At 40.5% G+C, this 25,584-nt stretch overlaps 1 protein-coding gene across 7 annotated transcripts in view; it reads right to left on the reverse strand.

Annotated features, from left to right (window-relative positions):
• PTPRA (protein tyrosine phosphatase receptor type A) overlaps nt 1–25,584 on the reverse strand; it is a 183,093-nt gene that overhangs the window by 157,044 nt on the left and 465 nt on the right. Inside the window, exon 2 of one of the 7 annotated variants that reach the window (XM_067011886.1) lies at nt 20,373–20,615. The exons of the other annotated variants lie outside the window; for them this stretch is intronic. The gene's annotated coding sequence lies outside the window, so the exon portion shown is untranslated. The remainder of the gene's footprint in view (nt 1–20,372; nt 20,616–25,584) is intronic. 7 annotated transcript variants of the gene reach the window in all.

Consider the following 25,584-nt stretch of genomic DNA (forward strand, 5'->3'; position numbering starts at 1 on the left):
AACCTTTGAAATCTAAGTACCTGCCTAGTATGTAGCAATCCATCAAACGATTACTGTTTCCCAAATTGACAAATATCTTGCTAAGTTATGTAAACCCAATACTAAATCTTTAAAAGGGAAAAGTAACAGATGGTTTATTCATTTGGGATAGGGAGGAGATTCTAAATCCTCCACCACCCTTGTTAACCTAAAAAATAGTACACGTCAGAAAAGATATCTTGGGGGCTTCCCTGGTGGCGCAGTGGTTAAGAATCCACCTGCCAATGCAGGGGACAGGGGTTCGATCCCTGGTCCGGGAAGATCCCACATGCTGCGGAGCAACTAAGCCCGTGTGCCAGAAGTACTGAGCCTGTGCTCTAGAGCCCATGAGCCACAACTACCCAGCCTGCATGCCTAGAGCCGGTGCTCTGCAACAAGAGAAGCCACCACAATAAGAAGCCCGCGCACCTCAACGAAGAGTAGCCCCCACTCGCCGCAACTAGAGAAAGCCCACGGGCAGCAACGAAGACCCAAAGCAGCCAAGGATAAATAAATTAAATAAAATAAATAAATTTATTTTTAAAAAGATATCTTGGGACTTCCCTGGTGGCACAGTGGTTAAGAATCCGCCTGCCAATGCAGGGGCCACAGGTTTGATCCCTGGTCCAGGAAGGTCCCACATGCCACGGAACAACTAAGTCCATGCACCACAACTACTGAGCCTGCACTCTAGAGCCCTTGAGCCACAGCTACTGAAGCCTGCGCACCTAGAGCCCATGCTGCAACAAGAGAAACCACCACAGTGAGAAGCCCGCGCACTGCAACAAAGAGTAGCCCGCGCTCGCCACAACCAGAGAAAGCCCTTGAGCAGCAATGAAGACCCAATGCAGCCAAAAATAAAATAATTTTTTTTAAAAAAGATATCTTCCTTCCTTTAAAAGTCTTTCATAAATGAACTCAGTACAAACCTTCTCTGAATTTAGTTATTTTTCAGCCTTTACAACCTCATCAATAATTCTATTCCTTATGTATAAATGGAATGACCAACATTTGCTGAATGCTCCTGGTAAGTTAGGTGTGTTACATAATTTAGCTCATTTACTCCTCACCACAACCCTATGAAGTGGATGTTATTATGCCCCATTTTGCAGAGAGGAAACTGAGGCACAGAGAGGTTAAGTAACTTGCCCAAGGTTACATATCTAAGATGGAATTTGAACCAAGGCAGTCAGCTTCAGAATCCACAAAAAATATTTTAAAGAGCACATTATTTCATATTTTTATTTCATCAGTGGATAGCCTTTAGTGGGCCAGCTGAAAACCTTCATTGTGCTAAACAAAGGTCAACGTATCTACAATTCTTAACATTTTAAATTCATAAAGTTAAAAACAAAAAATAAAATCTTCAAATTACACTTAGGAATGTTTTAAAATATTCTTAAAAAGAACTAAACATTAATAATTCTGTATTTTAAATTCCTGTTTAAATTAGGCATAAAATCTTTAGTTAAATCACTGCAGTTTTGTTTAGCAAGCTCTTAATACTTAACTCAATCACATCTATTTAACAACATTCCCAACCACCCCTATGGGATGACCTGGAATCATCTGGCCCCAACCTTCCCAAAATGAATTATTAAAGAATCTTATGCCTTTAAAAGAAAGGATCAGACCAGTGGTGGCCGCTGCCAAGAATGAGTTTACTGCCTGGTTTCCATGACTACATCAATCTGAGACCCGTGTAAGAGAGAAGATGTATCCTTGGAAACCAACTCTTGGCTTCTCTCAATTAAGAAAAGGAGTGGGGGAAAAAAAGAGAAAAGGCTTCAGAATAATTTAACTTGTGTTTAATGTGTTCATTGCACATGATAATCAATGGCAAAAGTCCTGTCCCAATCAAACTTGTGAGAAAGTTATATGGTGCCTAGTGGAAAACCCCAAATTGGTTTTACAGAGATTATCTTATGACCCATAAACAATTATTTTCATTTCAGACTTTAAAAGAAAATCACAACAGAAGCTCTACCAGTAGAACTTCATAAATAACGTCTAATTGGGACCAGTATTTGGTAACCCCTCAACTGTACAACTGCATGCCACCATCTGAACTGTCCACACACACCCCATATACTCTACAGGTGTCCTTTGTTTTAGGTGCTACCAACTGTGAAATTTCAAAACTGAAGGTTTTTCCAAATTCAGGAGCAGACTGAATATACTTATGAAAATAACTACACTTCATAAGATAAGTTACAGGTCCATTCATTTCGACTTCACTTCCTATGAAGTGCAAATGAGCTTTAGTGAAATATATTAAGTACAGCCTCCCAGGTTTTCTTAAACCAGGACCCTACTTCCCTGGAGCTATAAATATACTTCCTGTCATCAATAGCAATGGCTGTAGCAACCCCTCTGTTCAAAAGAACTAAAAATACATTTTTGTACATATCCTCTCTTCTGCTACCCACCCACCATTCCAAGAGGAACTGACAGAGGGAAATGCAGAGCTGTGTAAAGTTAAGCTGAGAGCTATGCAGAGACTGTAATTTTCCTTTAAAAAGTAAAAAAAGGCTACCTTCAATTGAATACTGTCTAGGGGAGGTATTAATCAGCTATTACAGGGTAAGAGTAAATTTTAAATTTTTTGGAGAAGCTATTCCTGATCACAAGTTATATTTAGTTATATTAACTGTTATTTGGGGACCAGTGTCATTCAGTTAAACCATGTTGGAAATTCATGCATATTGCAACTATGCAAAGTGAGAATTTTCTGTATATAAAAGTGACTCATGGAACTAGATGGGGGTGCTCAGCCAGCACTTTCAGTGGGGCTGGGGTCAATGAGATAGCCCTCATGCTCACAGGACTGTTACCCACAATGGGGCTGGAGTAAAAAAGATGGAAAGCTAGATTCTAAATGTCAGAGAAAGGAGGTACAAATTCAGAAAGGGGAAACACTAGAAAAAATCCTGTGGTACTGAAACAGAACTAAACATATCAGAGTGAAATCATGGATTTCAATATTTATAGGCATACATCGATGTTTGTGTATGTTTTGTGTATACATGTGTATGTATATGTATAAATTATTACAAACCCTCCAACCACAAACCCCAGCATCTGTGTTTCACTTCCTGCCCAATAGGGAAAATTTCCACCTAACAACTTCCCACCACCACGATGATAAAGGCCCTCATCCATATTTTCCCCTCATTCCTTCTGCCTCCTGACTGACCCTAGTGCTTCTCCCATGTGGCCCTGCATAGCATGGTGCCTCCTGCGTCTGAGAAACTATGAGTAATAAACTTCCTTCAATGGCACTGACCTCTTCATGCCATCACTCAGTCGTACTTATAAATTAAATCCCAGGTACATTTTAAAACAATATCCTACCTCTGGCCTCTAATAGAGCCTAAGAGCAATGATACCCCAGGAGAAAAGAACATATCTGGTATTCAGATCTTATTTTCTAAATATAGCCCCTAATAAAAGGTCTGAACCAGAGTTCCTTGATGAAATGGTTGATTCCACAACTGGGGCAGTGAAAGTACAAGATGAGCATGAAAAATCTCACTGTGCAAAAAAGTTAAGAAAAGTAAGTGATCAAAGAATGATGGGGACATGAAAAAAGGGCACAGGAGCCAGCTTGAAAGAGTTCCTATGGCCAAATCTGGGACAATTCAAGCATCAAAATAAATGATAAATGAATAACACAGGAATCCAGGAGTTCATGCTAATATGTTTAAATGATTTTTAAAAAGAAAAAAAGGGACCACTTGGTGGTCCAGTGGTTAAGACTCCAAACTTTGGGACTTCCCAGGTGGCGCAGTGGTTAAGAATCTGCCTGCCAGTGCAGGGGACATGGGTTCAATCCCTGGTCCGGGAAGATCCCACATGCTGCGGAGCAACTGAGCCCGTGCGCCACACTACTGAGGCTGAGCTCTAGAGCCCGCAAGCCACAACTACTGAACCTGCGTGGCACAACTACTGAAGCCCGTGCGCCTAGAGCCCATGCTCCGTAATGAGAAGCCACCGCAACAAGAAGCCACCACACCTCAATGAAGAGTAGCCCCAACTCGCTGCAACTAGAGAAAGCCCGTGTGCAGCAGTGAAGACCCAACGCAGTCAAAAACAGGCTCCGCACTTCCACTGCAGGGGCCACGGGTTCAATCCCTGGTCAGGGAACTAACATCCTGCATGCCGCACAGCAAGGCAAATATATAAATAAATAAATACATAAATAAATACAAAGAAAAAAGGGGGAGAGAAAGCTTTTTCTTACAGTGAAATGCCAAATGATGAACGCAGAAGGAATGATGAAATTTTTAAAATTTTACCATCTGGTAACCACTATAGTAATAACTGACTCAGGCACAAATCATCAATAGATGCTAAAACTAGTAGGTAAAAAGTTGATGAGAAATGAACTATTCATATAGCCTCAAAGTATCATCTCACAAAATGTATAATGTTTACTTACTAGGAAGTGCAAAACACTTCTGAACTAACTTTAACTGAAGAGACATGAAAACTAAATGCAATGTATGGTCCTGGATGGTCTCTGAATTAGAAATGTAAGAGGGAAAGGAAGAGGATTTTCTGCTTTTGTTTTTGGAGGGGGGAGTTGGGTTTTTGTGATCTTTGGGGTTTTTTGTTTGTTTTTACTGTAAAGAACATAACTGGAAGATCAGCAAAATCTGAGTGGGTCTGTGAATTAGCAGTATTATATCAATATTTATTTCCTGATATTAATGAGTGTGCTGTGGTTAAACAGAAGAGTACCCTTGTTTTGAGGATATACATACTGATTAAGAGGTTACAGAGCCTTCTGTCTGCAATTTACTTCTCAAATGATTCAGAAAAACTGTGTACCTACATGGATATAGTGACAAAGATAAAGCAATTATGGTAAAATGTTAACAATTTAACATTAACAATGTGTAATCTCAGTAAAGAATATACTTGGCCAAACAGCAAATAAATACTAATTTCCAAAGGACTAAAATCATATAGGCCATATTCTTTAACTACAATGCAATTAAATCTATAAGCCAATATTAAAAAACCTCACAGTTGAAAATTAAAAGACACACTTATAAATAACCTGCGGATCAAAGAATAAAACCACAATGGAAATTAGAAAATAGTCTGAACTGTTACTGAAGAAATTCCAACCAAAATATTAGTAACCTGATGCCATCAATGTATAAGATAAAAAGATGATATGGTATACACCATGACCAAATTGTGTTTCATTTAAAAGCTACCTTTCTGGGCTTCCCTGGTGGCGCAGTGGTTGAGAGTCCACCTGCTGATGCAGGGGACGCGGGTTCGTGCCCCGGTCCAGGAAGATCCCACATGCCGCAGAGCGGCTGGGCCCGTGAGCCATGGCCGCTGAGCCTGTGTGTCCGGAGCCTGTGCTCCGCAACAGGAGAGGCCACAACAGTGAGAGGCCCGCGTACCACCAAAAATAATAATAATAAAAAATAAAAATAATAATAAAAGCTACCTTTCTAATTAACAAAAGGTAGTTGCCAGGGGCTAGAGGGAGGTAGGAACAGGAACATCCTGTTTAAGAGTTCTAGTTGGGGATGGTGAAAAAGTACTGGAGATGGATGGTGGTGATGATATCACAACAATCAATATGAATGTACACTGAACTGTACGCTTAAAAATCGTAAAAATGGTAAATTCTGTTATGTATTTTTAAATTTTTATTTATTTATTATTTTATTTATTTATTTATTTTTTAAGGCAAATCCATTTATTCATCATTTTTGGCTGTACTGGATCTTTGTTGCTGCACGCAGGCTTTCTCTAGTTGTGGTGATGGGGGTTACTCTGTTGTGGTGCACAGGCTTCTTATTGTGGTGGCTTCTCTTGTTGTGGAGCACAGGTTCTAGGCACACGGGCTCAGTAGTTGCAGCGCGTGGGCTCTAGAGCGCAGGCTCAGTAGTTGTGGCACACGGGCTTAGTTGCTCCGTGGCATGTGGGATCTTCCTGGAGCAGGGCTCAAACCCATGTCCCCTGCATTGGCAGGCAGATTCTTAACCACTGTGCCACCAGGGAAGTCCTGTTACGTATATTTTACAATAAAAATTATATAAAATGAGCTCAAAAGAATAAAACAGCATTTTCTCATGGAAAGTTGATTAATGTAATTTATTATACTGACAGATTAAAGAAATAGTATATGAATATCAATAGATGCAGAAGAAGCATGGGATATAATTCAACATCCACTCATTAAAAACTCTTTGCAACAAGGAATGGAGGGGAACTTCCTTAATCTGATAAATGGTGTCTACAGCCCTAAGATCACATGGTAGGATTCAACAGACTCCTGCCAGATCAGATAACACTGCACAGAATATAAAACCTTGCACCCTTCTTTTAAAATTCTACTACTATTATTTGAAATGTAAAAGAGAAAGTAGTTATCTCTTCTATGCTGATAAATATTATTTTGATGTCAAGAACAATTACCTTAACAGAAAAGTGATTCTTCTAAGCTACTAACAGAAAAAATGGCTTCAGATCAACAACTTTAAAATCAAAATGAGGGACTTCCCTGGTGGTCCAGTGGCTAAGACTCCACGTTCCCAATGCAGGGGTCCCAGATTCAATCCCTGGTCAGGAAACTAGATCTCACATGATGCAACTAAGACCCGGCACAACCAAATAAATAAATAAATATATTTTAAAATACTAAAAAATAAATAAAATCAAAATCATTTTGAGCAGGAAGTTAATATCCAACAATTTTTTAAAATAGTACAATTCTGTTTTCTAGAGTAACCTTTTCCAAAAGAGTTGTCCTTATTAGAGGACTCAGCAGAAAACTATGCTCTTTGAAATTAGGCAGATTAGTGATATCTTTCTATAGCTAAAATGAATAACCAGGTACTTCAACTTCGACATTTTTTTCAGACTAAACTCATTCAAGTCATGCTCTCTTCAACTGAGCAGGTTGGAGTCTGGTCTATCCATTCATTTGTGCGTTAGAGCAGGTGAACCCTTTCCTGATAACCATCTCAGTCCTGCCTGCAGTTGCTCCATGTAAACAGAGATGGAGTCACCACCTATTCAAGGAACCACCGCTGTCTTCAGCCTTCTTTATTTTCAAAGTAAGTTGGATGTGTCATTAATCAGCAACTGTACTCATGATTTCAAAGTTTTTTCCTAATTCAACAAAATCAATTATGAGAAATGATGAGTAGAAAACTGCCTCTTATTTGGGCATCTGTGGACTCAGCTTAGAATAAGCAAAGCTGTAATCACTACTGCAGGATTTCTCAAATTTCAGAGATACAAATTACATTTTAAAGGAAACAAAATTTTTAACACACCTTCAATGTTAATTTAAAAATTTTTATTAATGAATAAATATAAACATAACACTGTGCTATTATACAACTATAAAACCAAAACAAACATATAAAAATATAAAACCAGTAAGATTCAAATTAACAATATTAATAGATAACAACAGATTTAATGCTGAAATTAAATCACCAGTCACAACACGGCTATTGCATCACCTACTACAACAGTGTGTTTTTTTTGTTTTTTTTTTGTTTTTGCGGTACGTGGGCCTCTCACTGTTGTGGCCTCTCCCGTTGCGGAGCACAGGCTCCGGACGCGCACGCTCAGTGGCCATGGCTCACGGGCCCAGCCGCTCTGCGGCATGTGGGATCTTCCCAGACCGGGGCACGAACCCATGTCCCCTGCATCGGCAGGCGGACTCTTAACCACTGCGCCACCAGGGAAACCCCCAACAGTGTGTTTTTTTTGAAGCTTGGCATGCCTAAACACATACATCATATAATACTAATTCTCCCATCACTTTCCCATTCAAACAACTGCAAACAAGTTGCCCAGTGTGCCCAGCACTACTTGGCCTTCCACTGACTGGTCCCACAAACTACTTACTTACAAATAAAGACATAGATAACCAATGATCCTAAACACACACACAAACATGGGAACTGAAATTGTGTGGCAATACTCAGTTACAAGCGGGGCAGTCATTCATATGCTTATAGTTCAGGTTACTGAAATTTTAAAAACTATTGGAGTCTTCTCAAAGAAACTTCTCTTCAAAATATATCCAAGGACCCCCATTTGAGATACTGCATTACAGTATGACTGTAGAGGTTCTATTGAAAACATTCACCATATCACACAATATCCCATTTAAGAGGAAAATGCCTCAAACCACAGTGCCAGGAAAGGCTGTTTCTCACTACTGATGATGGTTTGTATCTTGTAAGTCAAGTGAATCTCTTGGAACCTTTGGCTAATATAACTTGAGAGCTCAATATACAGTCTTCTTTAAATAACTGCATAGGACCTAATGGACTGCACTACCATCCCCATGCCTCTCTCTTAGCATAAGACCCTTACTTTCCCTTTACTCTGACTTCTTTATGTGTATGTTTATATATTAAAATTTATTTGTCCTTATTGGGTAGATAATCAAGCACACACTATAAAAATCAAACACTACAAAAGAAAATACGCTGAATAGAAGGTATCCTTCCCACCAGGCATCCAGTTCCCCAATCCCTAGTGATCATTATTACTGACCAGCTTCTTTGGTGTCTTTCTGGAGAACTCCTAAATGCACTCTCTCTAGAAACACACACACAATGGGATTATATTTGTATCAGTAAATTACTTCAAATTCTCCTTAGAATGAGCTAGGCCATGAGTATCTCTGGTCCTAATATTTTAGAAATTACAGTGGTTTTTTTGCTTGTTTGTTTTTTTAGTTGTTTTTTGTTTTGTTTTTATTTATTTTGGCTGCTCTGGGTCTTAGTTGCGCCATGCAGGATCTTGGTTGTGGCACTCGGGATCTTCGTTGCGGCATGCAAACTCTTAGTTGCAGCATGTGTGTGGGATCTAGTTCCCCGACCAGGGATTGAACCCAGGCCACCTGCATTGGGAGCACGGAGTCTTACCCACTGAACCACCAGGGAAGTCCCGAAATTACAGTGTATTAGAATTAAATAATTTTAGGGATAGAAGGATGTTAAACCATAAAGTCCCTTATCACTTTACAGAGGAAGAAACTGTGACCGGGAAAGACTTGCCTAAAGTCACAAGGCTAATTAGTACTACCAGAAATAGAACTCAGGTCTGCTTACTCCAAACCCTTTCTTTATCCAAGGTGTACTCAAATTTCTTTACATTTTCCACAGTCATCAGGTGATTAATTTGTCTTAATCATATGAAATTAGAAGCAAGAAGTTCCCCTTGTAACAGATCTTTTCTCAGGGGATGAACGACTGATTATTTGCAATTAAGTCTGTTTAGTTACCATCGGTACACAGATCTGTCTGCACCAAACACAGCAACATATTGGGTTGGCCAAAAACTTCATTCGATTTTTTTCCCTCAAATGGCTCTGGTAGGGCTTAGTTGTCTTTAACTTCAATCGAAACAATTTGTCAGATTGTATTGTGACAGCTGTCATGTCAGTGTGCATTTAAAAAAAAACTTATCGGACTTCCCTGGTGGCGCAGTGGTTGAGAGTCCGCCTGCTGATGCAGGAGACACGGGTTCGTGCCCCGGTCTGGGAAGATCCCACGTGCCGCGGAGCGGCTGGGCCCGTGAGCCGTGGCCACTGAGCCTGCGCGTCCGGAGCCTGTGCTCCGCAACGAGAGAGGCCACAACAGTGAGAGGCCCACGTACCACGAAAAAAAAAAAAAAAAAAAAAAAAAAAAACTTATCAAAATTGGTGATTTTTATGTAGCCATTTTAGTATTGAAGATGGAAGAAAAAAAGCAACATTTTCGGCATATTATGCTTTCTAATTTCAAGAAAGGGAAAAACGTAACTGAAACACAAAAAAAGGTTTGTGCAGTGTATGGAGAAGGTGCTGTGACTGATCAAACATGTCAAAAGTGGTTTGTGAAGTTTCGTGCTAGAGATTTCTCCCTGGGAGATGCTCCATGGTCAGGTAGACAAGTTGAAGTTGACAGCGATCAAATCGAGACATTAATTGAGAACAATCAATGTTATACCATGCGGGAGATGGCCGACATACTCAAAATATCCAAATCAAGTGTTGAAAACCATTTGCACCAGCTTGGTTATGTGAATCGCTTTGATGTTTGGGTTCCACACAAGTTAAGGAAAAACACCTTCTTGACCCTATTTCCACGGTGATTCTCTACTTAAATGTAATGAAACCGTTCCGTTTTTAAAACAAATTGTGACGGTGAAACGTAGATATTGTACAATAAAGTGGAACGGAAGACATCGTGGGGCAAGCGAAATGAACCACCAGCAACCACACCAAAGGCTAGTATTCAACCAAAGAAGGTGATGTTGTGTATACGGTGAGATTGGAAGGGAGTCCTCTATTATGAGCTCCTTCCAGAAAACCAAACGATTAATTCCACCAAGTACTGCTCCCAATTAGACCAGCTGAAAGGAGCACTCAATGAAAAGTATCGGGAATTAGTCAACAGAAAACGCATAATCTTCTATCAAGATAATGCAAGACCGCATGTTTCTTTGATGACCAGGCAAAAACTGTTACAGCTTGGCTGGGAAGTTCTGATTCAACCGCTTTATTCACCAGACATTTCACCTTCAGATTTCCATTTATTTTGGTCTCTAAAAAATTCTCTTAATGGAAAAAATTTCAATTCCCTGGAAGACTGTAAAAGGCACCTGGAACAGTTCTTTGCTCAAAAAGATTAAATGTTTTGGGAAGATGGAATTATGACGTTGCTTGAAAAATGGCAGAAGGTAGTGGAACAAAACAGTGAATACTTTGTTCAATAAAGTTCGTGGTGAAAATGAAAAATGTGTCTTCTATTTTTACTTTAAAACCGAATGAACTTTTTGGCCAATCCAATAATCGATCATCCCTAACATTCTTGGTAATTTCCAAGAAACAAAGTTGAAATTTAGGGTAGCTACAGAGCCCTTCGAATCATCAAAAGAAAAAGAAATGTTATATTACAGAGCCCCCAGATTTTGGTATTGATACTTGTTCATCAACAAACATGTCTGTTTACTATATGCCCAGCACTTGGCTCAATGTTCAACACCAATGTATTGAACACATAATAGCATTAATAGACATGCTTCTCAATACATAATTGTCCTCAATAAACTAACAGGAAATTAAGACATGAAAATGAGTAATTAAAATACATTGTGATCAGAACTTCCCTGGTGGCTAAGTGATAACACTCTACACTCCCAATGCAGGGTGCCCGGGTTCGATCCCTGGTTAGGGAACTAGATCCCACACGCATGCTGCAACTAAGAGTTCACATGGGGCTTCCCTGGTGGCGCAGTGGTTGAGAGCCTGCCTGCCAATGCAGGGGACACGGGTTCGTGCCCCGGTCCGGGAAGATCTCACATGCCGCAGAGCGGCTGGGCCCGTGAGCCATGGCCGCTGAGCCTGCGCGTCCGGAGCCTGTGCTCTGCAACGGAAGAGGCCACAACAGTAAGAGGCCCACATACCGCAAAAAAAAAAAAAAAAAAAAGAGTTCACATGCCACAACTAAGGAGCCCGTGTGCCAAAACTGAGGAGCCCAAATGCTGCAACTAAGACCCGGTGCAACCAAATAAATAAATAAATATTTTTTTAAAAAACCAAAAAACATTGTGATCAATACTATATTTGTTATACCAACCTAAAAGGAGGAAAAAACAATTCCTAGTAGAATTCAGGAGACTTCCATAAGTGAGTGATACTTCAGCAGGGTCTAGAAGACTACGCAGTAGTACAGTTACTTAAGTTTCTGTTTATTTAATGAATTCAGTTTCAAAGAGAAAGATAAACTAAATCATATAGGTACAGTCTTTGGCAATTACAGTGAAGGTTGCAAACTGGTAGCACACTGTGTTATAAAAATATTGAATATGAACTCCTTTAGATAGGCCATGGAAACTCCAGTATGACATATGACCCGAGAGATCTACTTCTCTCATTCATATAAGCTGCCCAGCTTCCAAAAACATATTTGAGTTTGCATCCGCTGACAAACTTAATGCCAAAGATAAGGGAGATGGAAAGAAGAGAGAAGAAAAGACATCTTAAAAACGTTCTGAATTTTCAAGCCATTACACGGGCTTACAGTTTCTTGTTTAAAGGTATTTTCCAGTTTTGGAATCAGAAAACTTACAAAACTAGAAAATGAACAGGAAAAAGAAGGAAATAATAAAAAGACAGCTTTATATGCTGAGCGAGGTTAGGCTCACTGAAGAACTAAGGGAACTCACCTGCTGCCACCAAACTCAAAGTGCAAGTAATACGAATCCATGCCTCAGCAAAATTACATATTACTAAACATCCTGGACCACCAAGATCCTTCTAAAACCATTAATCTGCACGTGTCAACGTATGGTATAAGTGTCTGGATTATCACACAATATGATTAAGTGACTTGACAGAAATAGCACAAGGATCTTATACCTAGATCAGAATTGAGACAGTCAGTAAGGTAATGCTCATTGGAGGAGCTGATCCCTACCTAAGAAATTATAATGCAAGGTTAAAAAGAGATGGGCAGTCCAAAAGACAGAGGGTCTGAAAGAGTACAGCACAGTCAAGGATACGGGGAAAAGGTAAGGCTAAAAGGTTAAGAGGGGTTGGTCACACAAACTTGCTCTGATAAGGAGCTTGGATTTTATCCACAGGATTTTAAACTGGGGAGTGCTATGATTAGATAGGGAAGTCAAAAAGATCACTCTTGGCAGCAGTGTGATACATGACCTGGAATAAGGAAATAATAATGGGTAGACAACTAGGGAATCTGCGGCAGTCATCTAAATGAGAAGAAACCAGAATTAAGGACAGAAGAGGTGGGGGAAAGCAGGCAAATTTGAGAAATATTAAAGGTAAAACAGATGGGAATGCATCACCAACCAGAAGAACAGTGTCATCCAAATTTCTGGTTTGGGTTACAGGGTTTTGTCATTCATCAAGACAGAGAATACAAAAGTAACACACTTAAAGAGAAGATGAGGTCAGTTCTGAGCCTGTTACAGGTGCCTGGGAAACAGTCCAATGAAGATGACCGGTAGGTTGCTGGCTATCATCCAGTGAGAGGATGAATTTTCTCTTAATTAGCAAGGAGCTGGAAGCCAAAACCCTGGGCATAGGCATGTACTTCTAGGAACAATGCATAGGATGAAACACAAGAGGGCTAAGGATGTACTCTTTGGTAAGTCAAAGAGTGGTCACAGAAGAGAGGCCTAAGGGAACTGAGGAGTGGCTAGAAAGGTAGAGAAAAACCAAGAAAGTGTGTCACAGAACTCCAGGGAAGATGGTTCAGGGAGCAAATGTTGTACAGTTTATCCCATTTACTCAATTCTTCTCCCTGTCTCTTCCCTCTCCCATCCTTGCCACATTTTCCCCCACTGAAACCCCAGGAAGATAAAAGTTACTCTGTGATCAATTATGCAGCTACACTGTATCCTGACGAACTACTACAGAGGAAAGACTTTTAAAATCAAGGTCATTATAATATTTCCTAACATTTACTGAAAGTTTACTACATGCTTAAGAACTCTGCTAAGCACTTGGGGTGAACTATCTAATCCTTAAAACAAACGTGCAGTAAAAGAATACTACTGTTGAACCCATTTATTAGGTGAGGAAACAGTCTCAGAAGGGTTAAGAATTAATACTTTGTCCATGTTCACAAAGCATGGCAGGTATGGGATATGAACTCTAGTCACTTCCAACTCCCCAAATTAAAATAACTATAAAGCCTGACAAGGAAAATATGAAAGAAATAAAAAATCCAGTCTGGGGACCTGGCAGTCCAGCAGTTAAGACTCCATGCTTCCAATGCAGGTGGTGTGGGTCGGGGAACTAAGATTTCCACATGCCATGCAACGTGGCCAGGGGGCAGAGTGGGGAGGAACTAATCTGATTCAAGGACTGGCAGTGTTTGACAGACTGACAGTATAAATGTATTTTAAATATCTAAGAAAATTTAATTCACTAACAAAGGGGTATGAAGGAATTTAATCAGTTAAGCTTGAATTAACATTAATTAAAGAGCAAGTGAAAGTTATCATTCTTATTTCTATGCATAAGTTACAATGCTTACAAGTACAATAACAAGACTAAAGAAAAACTAGGTTTTTTAATTTGCCACTTAAATAAACTGAACATTAATTTGAAACCCAAGTAATTTTTAGTCCTTTTCATGAACAAAAGTCCCACTCAGACATTACAAAACACACATAACTGAACTGCTCTGTTAACCACTACTTGCTCTACAACAGCCTTCTTCAAAGTAGAACTTCTGAAAGCTAAGTGCAAGTGAATAAGCAGGAAATGTTAGTTGAAATGTCAAACTTAAGTAACTCTCACAGTACACGGGCATGACTCTTTCTGGAAGGTTTCACAAGTACTGTTCATAGTGCCTAGGGATGCCTCTGAGAAGGGGAACTTGGAAGATGAGGGAGAGAGAATTACCTTTTACTGTATATTTTTAGTACTAATATTTGAATATTTTAACATGTACACGTATCGTTCAAATGCATACATGATTTTATTTTATTTATTTATTTATTTATTTTTTGCGGTATGCGGACCTCTCACTGTTGTGGCCTCTCCCGTTGCGGAGCACAGGCTCCGGACGCACAGGCCTAGCGGCCATGGCTCACGGGCTTAGTTGCTCCGCGGCACGTGGGATCTTCCCGGACCAGGGCACGAACCCGCGTCTCCTGCATCGGCAGGCGGACTCTCAACCACTGCGCCACCAGGGAAGCCCCATACATGATTTTAAATGAAGCAAATTTAAAAATATACACACTGATTAAAAAACATAAAGCCGTTATTTTTTCCATTTTCTAAAAAGATGCTTTTTCAAATTTACCTTCTCCTTCCCACCACAGTCAGCCACTATTGAGAATCACTGCCTCAGAGGTTCACAACTGCTACCAACAGCACTATTGCTAACTGGGTATGAACTATAGGAAGAAAAGGGATCTTCTATCACTTCCACCAACTAGTAGCAAGATCCTGGGCCAGGCTAACTCCCCAGAATGGAGAAACAGAAACACCAGTTGGAAGTCACTGTATATTCAGCCCCTGTTAACAAAGCAAGCAGATCCAGGTGGGAAGTAAGATGCACTGGGGAGCAGTGGTCTCACAGACAGCAGCAGAAGCACTGATTCAGGAACTGGCCTCATTCCTTGAAAGGTGGGTAAAGCATTCAAATCAATGGAGACATGGAAAGGGGCACCAGAACAGAAGCATTCCTGTGAAAGCTCTCCCCCATACTTCCCCACCTTTCCTTTTAGAGGAACACTGGAAGTCCTGGTACTATTCCATATACTGATATACTGTTGATACACCAAATGGAAGACATTCTCTTTATTAATGGGGTAGTACTAATGTGTTTATAATATTACATTAAGCAACCTGTCAACCAATGTTTGAAAACTAATTGATGGTTATTTGTCAATCAATATTTGAGAACTCTTGAACAATTTATAGCAGCCGGGTTTTAACATCTCAAAAGCTCAGTTCACTTTCAAAAAGCCAAAAATGTCAAACCCTACTAATGCTTCTACTGCTTAAATCATGCTTATCCACATATCTCCATCCCCTATGCCAAACCAGACCAGTACACCATCAACCCTGGCCAAATAATGCTCTAACAATCACGAAATTAGTCTCTATGCTCTGTCCAGTTCATTCTCCACAGTAATGACAATCAAATTTTTTGACCGCACACCAGCCAAGCAATCAACATGCACATCCCCAACATGTGTTCACCAATAAATATGACAAAGATACTAATATATATAAATACTACAAAAACAGTCATTCATTTCCAAATGTAATAAAATAATGATTGCAATAATGGTTTTTATATGGGAAAATATAAAAACCATTACTGCTATCACTAAGATGCTAATACTAACCTTGTTTTAAAAATATTTAGTGTGATCCATATGATCAAATATTTCTTATTATGCTTGAAAAATCTCATTTTAATACTTTGTGACAAAGCAATCTGAAAGTCTGGTTTCATAATCAATACTTGGGTGTTTTTTTTGTGTGTGTGGTATGCAGGCCTCTCACTGTTGTGGCCTCTCCCGTTGTGGGGCACAGGCCCACATGTAATGTATTCTAGAAATACATTTGGAGATGTTTATCAGGTAAGAAATTTATGTTTCCAAGTTTTTCATGTGTAAAAATATGAGAGTTTTTATAGATGCAACAAAATCACAATGAGCCCATGAGTCACTGGGGAAATGCAAATCAAAACTACAATGAAGGGTTTCCCTGGTGGCGCAGTGGTTAAGAATCCGCCTGCCAATGCAGGGGACAAGGGTTCGTGTCCCAGTCCGGGAAGATCCCACGTGCCGCGGAGCGGCTAGGCCCGTGAGCCACAACTACTGAGCCTGTGCGTCTGGAGACTGTGCTCCGCAACGGGAGAGGCCGCGACAGTGAGAGGCCCACGCACCATGATGAAGAGTGGCCCCGGCTTGCCGCAACTGGAGAAAGCCCTTGTACAGAAACGAAGACCCAACACAGCCAAAAATAAATATAAAATAAATAAATAAATTTAAAAAAAAAAAAAAAACTACAATGAACTATCACTTCATACCACTAAGATAGCTACAGTCAAAACGACAGTGTAACAGGGGACTTCCCCGGTGGCACAGGGGTTAAGAATCCACCTGCCAATGCAGGGGACACGGGTTTAAGCCCTGGTCTGGGAAGATCCCACAACCCGCAGAGCAACTAAGCCCATGTGCCACAACTACCAAGCCTGCGTTCTAGAGCCCACGAGCCACAACTACTGAGCCCACGTGCCGCAACTACTGAAGTCCGCGTGCCTAGAGCCCGTGCTCTGCAACAAGAGAAGCCACCGCAGTGAGAAGCCCGCGCACCACAATGAAGAGTAGCCCCCGCTCGCCACAACTAGAGAAAGCCCGTGCACAGCAAACAAGACCCAATGCAGCCAAAAATAAATACATAAAATAAATAAATTTTTTTTTAAAAGACAGCATAACAAATATTGGTGAGGATGTGAAGAAACTGGAACCCTTGTGCATTGCTGCTGGGAATGTAAAATGGCACAGGTGCTTTACAAAACAGTTTGGCAATTCCTCTAAAGTTAAACAGACCCATTTAACCTGGCAATTCTACTCTATATCCAAGAGAAATGAAAACATATGCCTGCACATGTACTTGTGCATGAATGCTCACAGCAGCATTAATCGTAATAGCCAAAAAGTGGAAATAACTCAAAAATTCACTAACTGATGAATAGATAAACAATATATCTATACAATGGATTATTTATTCAGCTATAAAGGAATGAATGAATTCATGCTACAACATGAATGAACTCCCCAAAACATTATGCTAATTAAAACAAGTCAGTCAACAAAGGCCACATTTTATATGATTCCATTTATATAAAATGTCCAGAATAGGCAAATAGGAAGACTAGGGGCTGCCAGAGGCTTGGAGAGAGGGTGGAATGGGGAGTGAAGGTAATGGGTGCAGGGTTTCTCCTTGGTGTGATGAAAATGTTCTGAAATTAGATAATGGTGATGGTTGCACAACTCCACAAATACACTAAAAACCACTGATCATACACTTTAAAAGGCTGAATTTTATAGTATGTAAATTATATCATGATAAAGCTTTTTTTTAATTACAAGGAAAATGTTATCCCATAGCATACTTGTAAGAAAAAAGATGTTACTATCTCATTCACTGTTGAAATAACATCTTTACTTGAAGAGACAGATTAAGGATATTAACATCTCAAATAATATTAGCTAGATAGCCATTTATCACAGAAAAAGTAGGCTTTTTTTTTTTGGTAGAAATAAAATGTATAACATCAACAACTCCACCACAAGATAACCAACAAGATAACCTGACTCAATAGTTCATGAAGAGCCAATGAACACATTTCATTTTTCATTCAGGTGTATGTTCTGTTTACATTTAGACAATTATTCCATACAGCAATGTTATGAAGGCAGTCATTTACTATTAAGAATGTCTTCTCCAGTATTACTTTCTCCAGTAGCTCACAAAAGAAGTGATTTTTCTTGGATTTCTTTTAATAAAGAGAATCTAGCAAATACTAAGGCATGCTAGAAGCTTCTATACTTTTAAAACTATGTAGCAAACCTCCAACACTGAAAAATTTATTCTAATATTGCTTGTTCAAATCTTCAGCAATATTTACGACATCTTACAAGAGTATTTGCAAACAAATTTAGTCTTAGTTTCTTGATATATTATTTTCCATACACTATATCAGCCTTTTTGCGGATGCGGGCATGCGGACAGGAGAACCTGCCAATGGTATGTGCCTTTTGTTCATTTATAAAAACAGAAAACCTTGAAATAGATATTTTAATCATTAGGTTAGTAAAATTATGTACAGCATCAGACTGAATACCCTATGTCTTTTTCTCTTTTTTTTCTTTTCTTTTTGGCTGCACCCCATGGCTTGGGGGGATCTTAGTTCCCCCACTAGGGACTGAACCTGGGCCACAGCAGTGAAAGCGCTGAGCCCTAACCACTGGACCACCAGGGAACTCCCCAGGCCATGACTTTAAACATCATTGGGGGAAGAAACATGCAGAGCTTCTCTTTATGCTCCAGATGCTTAGTTTTCAAATGTCTTGTTATTAGTGATAGCCTCATATTTTACTATTTAATATCTCAGGTTCTAAATAATCTTAAAACAAGATTCCTATAATGACAGAGGATGTAAGTCTATGTTTCAAATAGAGTTCTTCATACTTTCCAATGTAATACGAGCTGACTTATTTAATCTTACTTAATAGCTCACTGAGCGGGGACTTCCTTGGTGGTCCAGTGGTTAAGACTCTGAGCTCCCAATGCAGGGAGCCCAGGTCCGATCCCTGGTCACGGAACTAGATACCATGTGCATTCTGCAACTAAGACCAGGTGCAGCCAAATAAATAAATAAATACTAAAAAAAAAAAAAACTGCTCACCAGGACTTCATAATAGGAGCTAGACAAGGGTCAGCTCTGACATTTTGTTTGTTTGTTTCTTTGTGCTTGAGTTATTAATATTTTCTTCAATCACTGGTTTCTTTGCAGGGATCTTTTTAAGCTGCTTGTTCATTTTGTGAAGGTTAGTTTAATGAAAACTGAATAATATAAACTGTTATCAATATGTTACAATACACTGAAAGCAAATGTATGTATACAGGGACTTCCCTGGTGGTCCAGTGGCTAAGACTCCACACTCCCAATGCAGGGGGCCTGGGTTCGATCCCTGGTCGGGGAACTAGATCCCACACGCATGCTGCAACTAAGAGTTCACATGCCGCAACAAAGATCTCTTGTGCCACAACTAAGACCCAGTTCAGCCAAATAAACAAATACATAAAAATTTTTTTTAATGTATATATACAGCTCTGCTTGGTTACTGCAGGACTCCCCTCTCTTACTTCTGGACACCCAAACACTGTTTGACCTACAGACCTAAGAAGATGCCAGTGACAGTCCCTAAATGTAATGTTTTAGCATTTTTTAGATACAAACAATAAAAAGTTCAGCATCCTAGCATCCTATCCACCTCACTTGGAAAACTACTGCTCTGGATTGTAGCCACAGTGAACTTTTCACAACTGCAAATCAGATCAGTTCACTCCTCTTCGAAATCCTTCAATGGCTTAGCTCTGCCTTCACGATAAAGTTCAAAATCCTTACATGGTGTATAGGGCCCTCAAATCTGGCCCCTGCTTCTCTCTAGTCCAGTGGTTCTCAACCCTGGCTGCATATTAGAATCACCTAGGGAATTAAAAAATATATATACATATATATATATACCTAAGGTACCAAACCCCTTCCTAGCTCAGGGTCTCTGTGTTGTTTAAACTGCAAGCATTGTTGAACTTCTCTGGCGCTCCCAAGACATCTTATTCTTCCCCTTTGATCACATCTATAATTACCCTAAGGTGATTAATGTCTGCCTTCTGCATTAGCCCATAAGGACAGACATCACATCCATGTTACTGAAGTATCCAGTATCCAGTTATCTGGAGTATCCCTAACTACCAGCACAATGTCTGGTATTTTCTACTGAACAGCACCCAGTTTTCACACCAGTATGATCTTACCCTAAATTTCCACAATATTTCTGTCCTATCAACCACGTCTTTCTTCAAAAAAAAAGCTGACTTTAGCTACATAACACTTAGATATGATATATAACACAGCATCGTATTTCATTCAAAATCTAAATGAGCTACTAAAACTCATTTAGTAGCTCATTTAGATTTTTTTCTGAAGTTTTTCTAAAGAAACATAAATTAAACCTAACTCAAAGTACTATTACATTTCTTTTAAATTAACAAAATCGAATATTAGTTTTTTTAAAATTTATTTTACTTTTGGCTGCGTTGGGTCTTCGTTGCTGCGTGTGGGCTTTCTCTAGTTGCAGCAAGCAGAGGCTACTCTTCATTGTGGTGCACAGGCTTCTCACTGCGGTGGCTTCTCTTGTTGAGGAGCACGGGTTCTAGGCGCGTGGGCTTCCGTAGTTGTGGCACACGGCTCTCAGTAGTTATGGCGCACGGGCTTAGTTGCTCCACAGCATGTGGGATCTTCCCAGACCAGGGCTCGAACCCGTGTCCCCTGCATTGGCAGGCAGATTCTTAACCACTGCACCACCAGGGAAGCCCAAATATTAAGTTTTGTTTGTAATAGCATTGGCTGTATTGTCAGGAAATAGGGCCACAAAAATTGCTGATGATGTTGTAAACTAGTTCAACCTTTCTAGATAGCAATTCGGCACTGAAACCATATTCTGATGCAGTGAACCCATTTTAGGGGTAAGAGTGCAAGAAAATAATCCAAAAGAAGTATTTGAACAAGGGTGCTCAGAGGTACCAGTTATAATAGTAAAAAGGAGAGAGAAAAGGAAAATAAAAAACGATCACACAAACTACAGCTATCAATGCATAGAATACTATTCTGTGATTTAAAATAATAAACAAAATGAGTAAATACAAAATATTTGATGTTATTCAAGAATACAAAAATCATATGCTGTATGTACTTTACTTGCCATGTACATATAAAAGGTTATAACTATAAAAAAACTATGCCTATCTATACACTGACACAAATGGATGTGAATTTAAAGTAAATACAATTTCACATTTAATGGATTCTCTTTTCTACAGAGAATATATTAAAACAAATTTTAACACTGGGTTATTTGAGGGTTTGTTGCTCAATTGTATTGTTAGTGTTATATTATTGCTATTTTTGTTGTACTCAGACTCACTAAAAAATTTCTTCAAATTTGTCATTTAGGAACATTTATTAGTTATTACATTAGAAGTAAAAAGACAAGATTGTATATTTGGTCAGATTCCTGCTTATAACTTAAGCTTCACCTGTACCTCATTTTTCCCACATGAAGGTGGAGAAGAACAATGCAACAATGTTTACAAACTGACTCTGAGAACCTCCAATGAAAGATGCTGGGCAAATACAAATATCAGAGCTGCTTAAAAAAACAACCACCACCCACTGTCTTGCACAAGTCACTTTATCCTTCTGAGACTCAATGTCTCCTTCTGCAGATAGAAAGAAATAGGCTAGAATCACATGAGAGGAGGAGGTTAGGTGAGGGAAAAGCATCTGAAAAAGCAGTCTATCTGAAAAAGCATCCCAGGCTACCCTGATACATACTCTGAAGATCTGTTTGAGGTCCATTCACATTTTTGCAAAGAGGATAAGTTAGTACAACCCCCTCCAAGGGGTGGTAATTTGGCTACATGTCTACAAATTTAAAATGCACACGTATCCTTTGACCCAGTAATTCCACTTCTAAAAATATACAATTCAGATAATTTTACACATGAGCTCATAACAAAGTATGTAGAGGATATTCATTATAATGCTGTAGTAGAAAAACCTGGAAACAACTTAAACGTTGTTTAATCCAAAAACTAGTTACAAATAATGGTGCAGCCAAACAATGAAATAAGTAAAAGAATATCAATAAAATAAAAAGAATAGCTCTATATGTACTAATATGTAATGATTTCCTAAGTTAAGTAATGATTTTCCTATGTTAAGTAAAAAAGAGCAAGATATGGGAATTCCCTGGCAGTCCAGTGGTAAGGACTCTGTGCTTTCACTGCAGAGGGCCCAGGTTTGATCCCTGGTCAGGGAACTAAGATCCCACAAGCCAAGCCGAGCAGCAGTGGAAAAAAAAAAAAGCAAGATGTGACTGGTATGTACCATGGGGTAGGAGTATGGATAGGCAGATACATGTTTATACAGGAAGAGTGTCTATGTAAAGCCACAGAAACTGGAAACTTCAACCATCTCTGGGGATGTCAGGGTAGAAGGGAGGCATTTCTCTATACATACACTTTCGTACTGCTGGAATTTTTTCTCATAAGTATGACCTGTTCCCAAAACTCAGCAGTATTCTCTTTAGGCCTCACTCTGGGTCTAAGAGGCTATGATTCTGCCTCTGTGAAGCCTCACCACTGCCTCCTAAATTGGAGGGGTATTAACATCTGGCCCCACACTGCCCTTGAATGACCTTTCGAAAGCCTGGTGTGCCCAAGTCCCTGACCTCCTTTACCTTTTATTTTTAAATTTATTTTATTTTGTTTATTTTTATTTTTGGCTGCCTTGGGTCTTTGTTGCTATGTGTGGGATTTCTCTAGTTGTGGCGAGCGGGGGCTACTCTTCGTTGCGGTGCGCGGGCTTCTCATTGCAGTGGCTTCTCTTGTTGTGAAGCACGGGCTCTAGGTGCGCCGGCTTCAGTAGTTGCGGCGCGCAGGCTCAGTAGTTGTGGCTCGCGGGCTCTAGAGCACAGGCTCAGTAGTTGTGGCACACGGGCTTAGGTGCTCCGCGGCATGTGGGATCTTCCCAGACCAGGGCTCGAGCCCATGTCCCCTGCATTGGCAGGCGGATTCTTAACCACTGCGCCACCAGGGAAGTCCCCCCAACCTCCTTTAAAATCCCCCTTTAAAGTCTCCACTGCCCAAACTCTAACACAGCACTTACAGCCCTTCAAGCCAACCTAATCTTATCTCCCACCCTTCTTCCCTCTACCCAATCCAACTACGTTTAACCTCTCCCTGCTCCCCAAGGACAATGGGTTCCTTCCACCTCTAAGCCTGCCTGTGCTGCTCCTTCTTTCCTGTATCCTGTCCACCATACATAAACTCCTATCTATCCTTCATGACCCAAAGGCTCCCTTCCAGTCAAGTCTTCTCAGACCACCCAGGGAGGGAATGCTGTCTATACAGCCAGGCAGTTACTCTGGAACTAGACTGCCAAGATTCAAATCCTGACTATTCCCTCATCTGCACACTGTATGGGCTCAGTTTCCACCCTTGTCTAGTAAGAATTAGCCACCACGTGATGGTAGAAGGGATTATATAAGATAATTCGTGGAAAGCATTTATTATCTAGCCTGACACAGGCAAATAAAAGGTATTATTACACTCTCATAGTACATGTGATATAAGTATTTGTATCCACTTGTCCTGCATTAAGCTGTGAGCCCCTCAAAGGTAAATATGTGACTTCCTCACTTTTATTCTGTATGCCAAGCACTTCGCCTGGCAAACAGAATACATGTGAATGTAGTTCAGTCAGAGGACTGGCTTTTCTGGTTTCTGAATTTCACCTAGGTGGTAAATTAGTGTCTAAAAGGTACCCAGTGAACAGCCTCCTAGATCGTACCCTGCCTTACAGTACGCACATAGCCAGGCCACTTCAGGCAGGCAGAGGTGAAAAAGAGATGGTGGGGCTTTTAGCCTTTCAGAGACAGTCGAACAGATTGAAGGCCAGTGGGATACGAGACCTGCCAGTTTCTGCCTGTTGATTACTTATGGAGGCTGGATGGGATGGACATGAAGAGATGGGAAATCAGGATACTAAAAGTCATAGGTGTGCATGCCAAGCAGGAAACACTCAGGAAGGATTCTCTCAGGGGACTTCCCTGGTGGCACAGTGGTTAAGAATCCGCCTGCCAATACAGGGGACACAGTTTCGATCCCTGGTCCAGGAAGATCCCACATGCCGCGGAGCAACTAAGCCCATGCACCACAACTACTGAGCTTGTGCTATAGAGCCCGCAAGCCACAACTGCTGAGCCCATACACCGCAACTACTGAAGCCCATTCACTCTAGGGTCCATGCTCTGCAACAAGAAGGCACGGAAATGAGAAGCCCGCGCACCGCAACAAAGAGTAGTCCCACTTGCTGCAACTAGAGAAAGCCCACGCACAGCAATGAAGACCCAACGCAGCCAAAAAAAAAAAAAAAAGATTCCATTGAATTAAAAAAAAAAAAAAGATTTTCTCAGGAAGTGGGTACCTGGAAGTAAACGTAAGTGGAAGAGATGGGACAGGACCTGTAAGACAATCGGGAGGAAGAAACCTCTCAATATGGAAGATGAACAGTTGAACAAGACACAGCTCCTGCCCTCATCAAGATTATCAAATGAGAAGGGCTTTAAAGGAAGAGGTGGAGGTTGGCAGGTAAAGGTGGGGAGGAAAGATGATCACACAAGCAAAAAAGAGGCAGTCAAGCAATTCTGATTGGCCAGAGAGGGGGATGAAAGGAAGGAGAATTGAAGGATTCAGCTAAAAGTAAAAGAGTTAAGTTGAAGCAAGAGTGTCAAGTGCCCTGTAGGACCTGTTAAGGCATTTTGGACTTCATTCACCCTATGGGAAAAGGAAAGCTAAGGAGTTTTAAGTAAACAAGTGACAGTATCAGATCTGTGTTTTGTAAAGGAGTGGCCAGGAAGGAAGATGTTCGCCCATCTTCCACCGCCAGTCCTCTCCTTGCCCACCATCTTCTGGCTCTAGAGCTGCCTTAACAGCAAGCAGGTGGCAAGAGAAGAGATCTTCAGGGAGATGTGACCGGTTCTAGAGCAGGGATCCCTACCCTGGGCAAAGGCTACTGAAGGCATTCACCCTCCTAGAGAGGTTTTAAACATTCCTGTTTTCCTGTCTTACAAACATCATTCACTGACCTCAAAAAAAAAAAAAAAAAAAAAAAAAAAAAAAACCCTCAACATTGGGCTCAGCTCTGCCATTATTATTTTTATCTTCAGGAAATACAATTAGGAACTAATTTTTCAAAAAACGGTATTCTTTGTGTTATTCACCAAAAGTTAAAAAAAAAAAAAAAAAAGGAGGGGACCTGCATTCCCAATTGGCTCATTTTAAATTCTGGGCAGCTCTGAGCCCCTGCTTCCCTTCCTAAGCGGCCTCAACTGTAGGGAGTGGACGGTAAAGAGAGGGGCCCAGGGAAGAAAAGTTGGTCACTGCAAGAACAAATTTTCTCGTGCCAGGAGTTTTCCTCTTTCTTCCCATTAAATGGACCTGAGCAAATTCTGTTCTCACTGTCCAAATTCCTTCTTTCAGAATGAACTATGGCAGCGCCCCGGCCCGACCTCAGGAGGACACACGCAAAGTTCCTGGGCAGTAGACAGGGGTCGGCGCCCGGGCCGGCGCGTTTCCGGGGACACCCCCCACCCCACTCCACCCCACACACACACGGACAGCGTTCCCGGGGACACCCCCCACCACACACACACACACACACACACACACACACA

This window comes from Kogia breviceps, chromosome 14 (genome assembly GCF_026419965.1).
Source record: "Kogia breviceps isolate mKogBre1 chromosome 14, mKogBre1 haplotype 1, whole genome shotgun sequence".
NCBI classification, from domain to species: Eukaryota; Metazoa; Chordata; class Mammalia; order Artiodactyla; family Physeteridae; genus Kogia; species Kogia breviceps.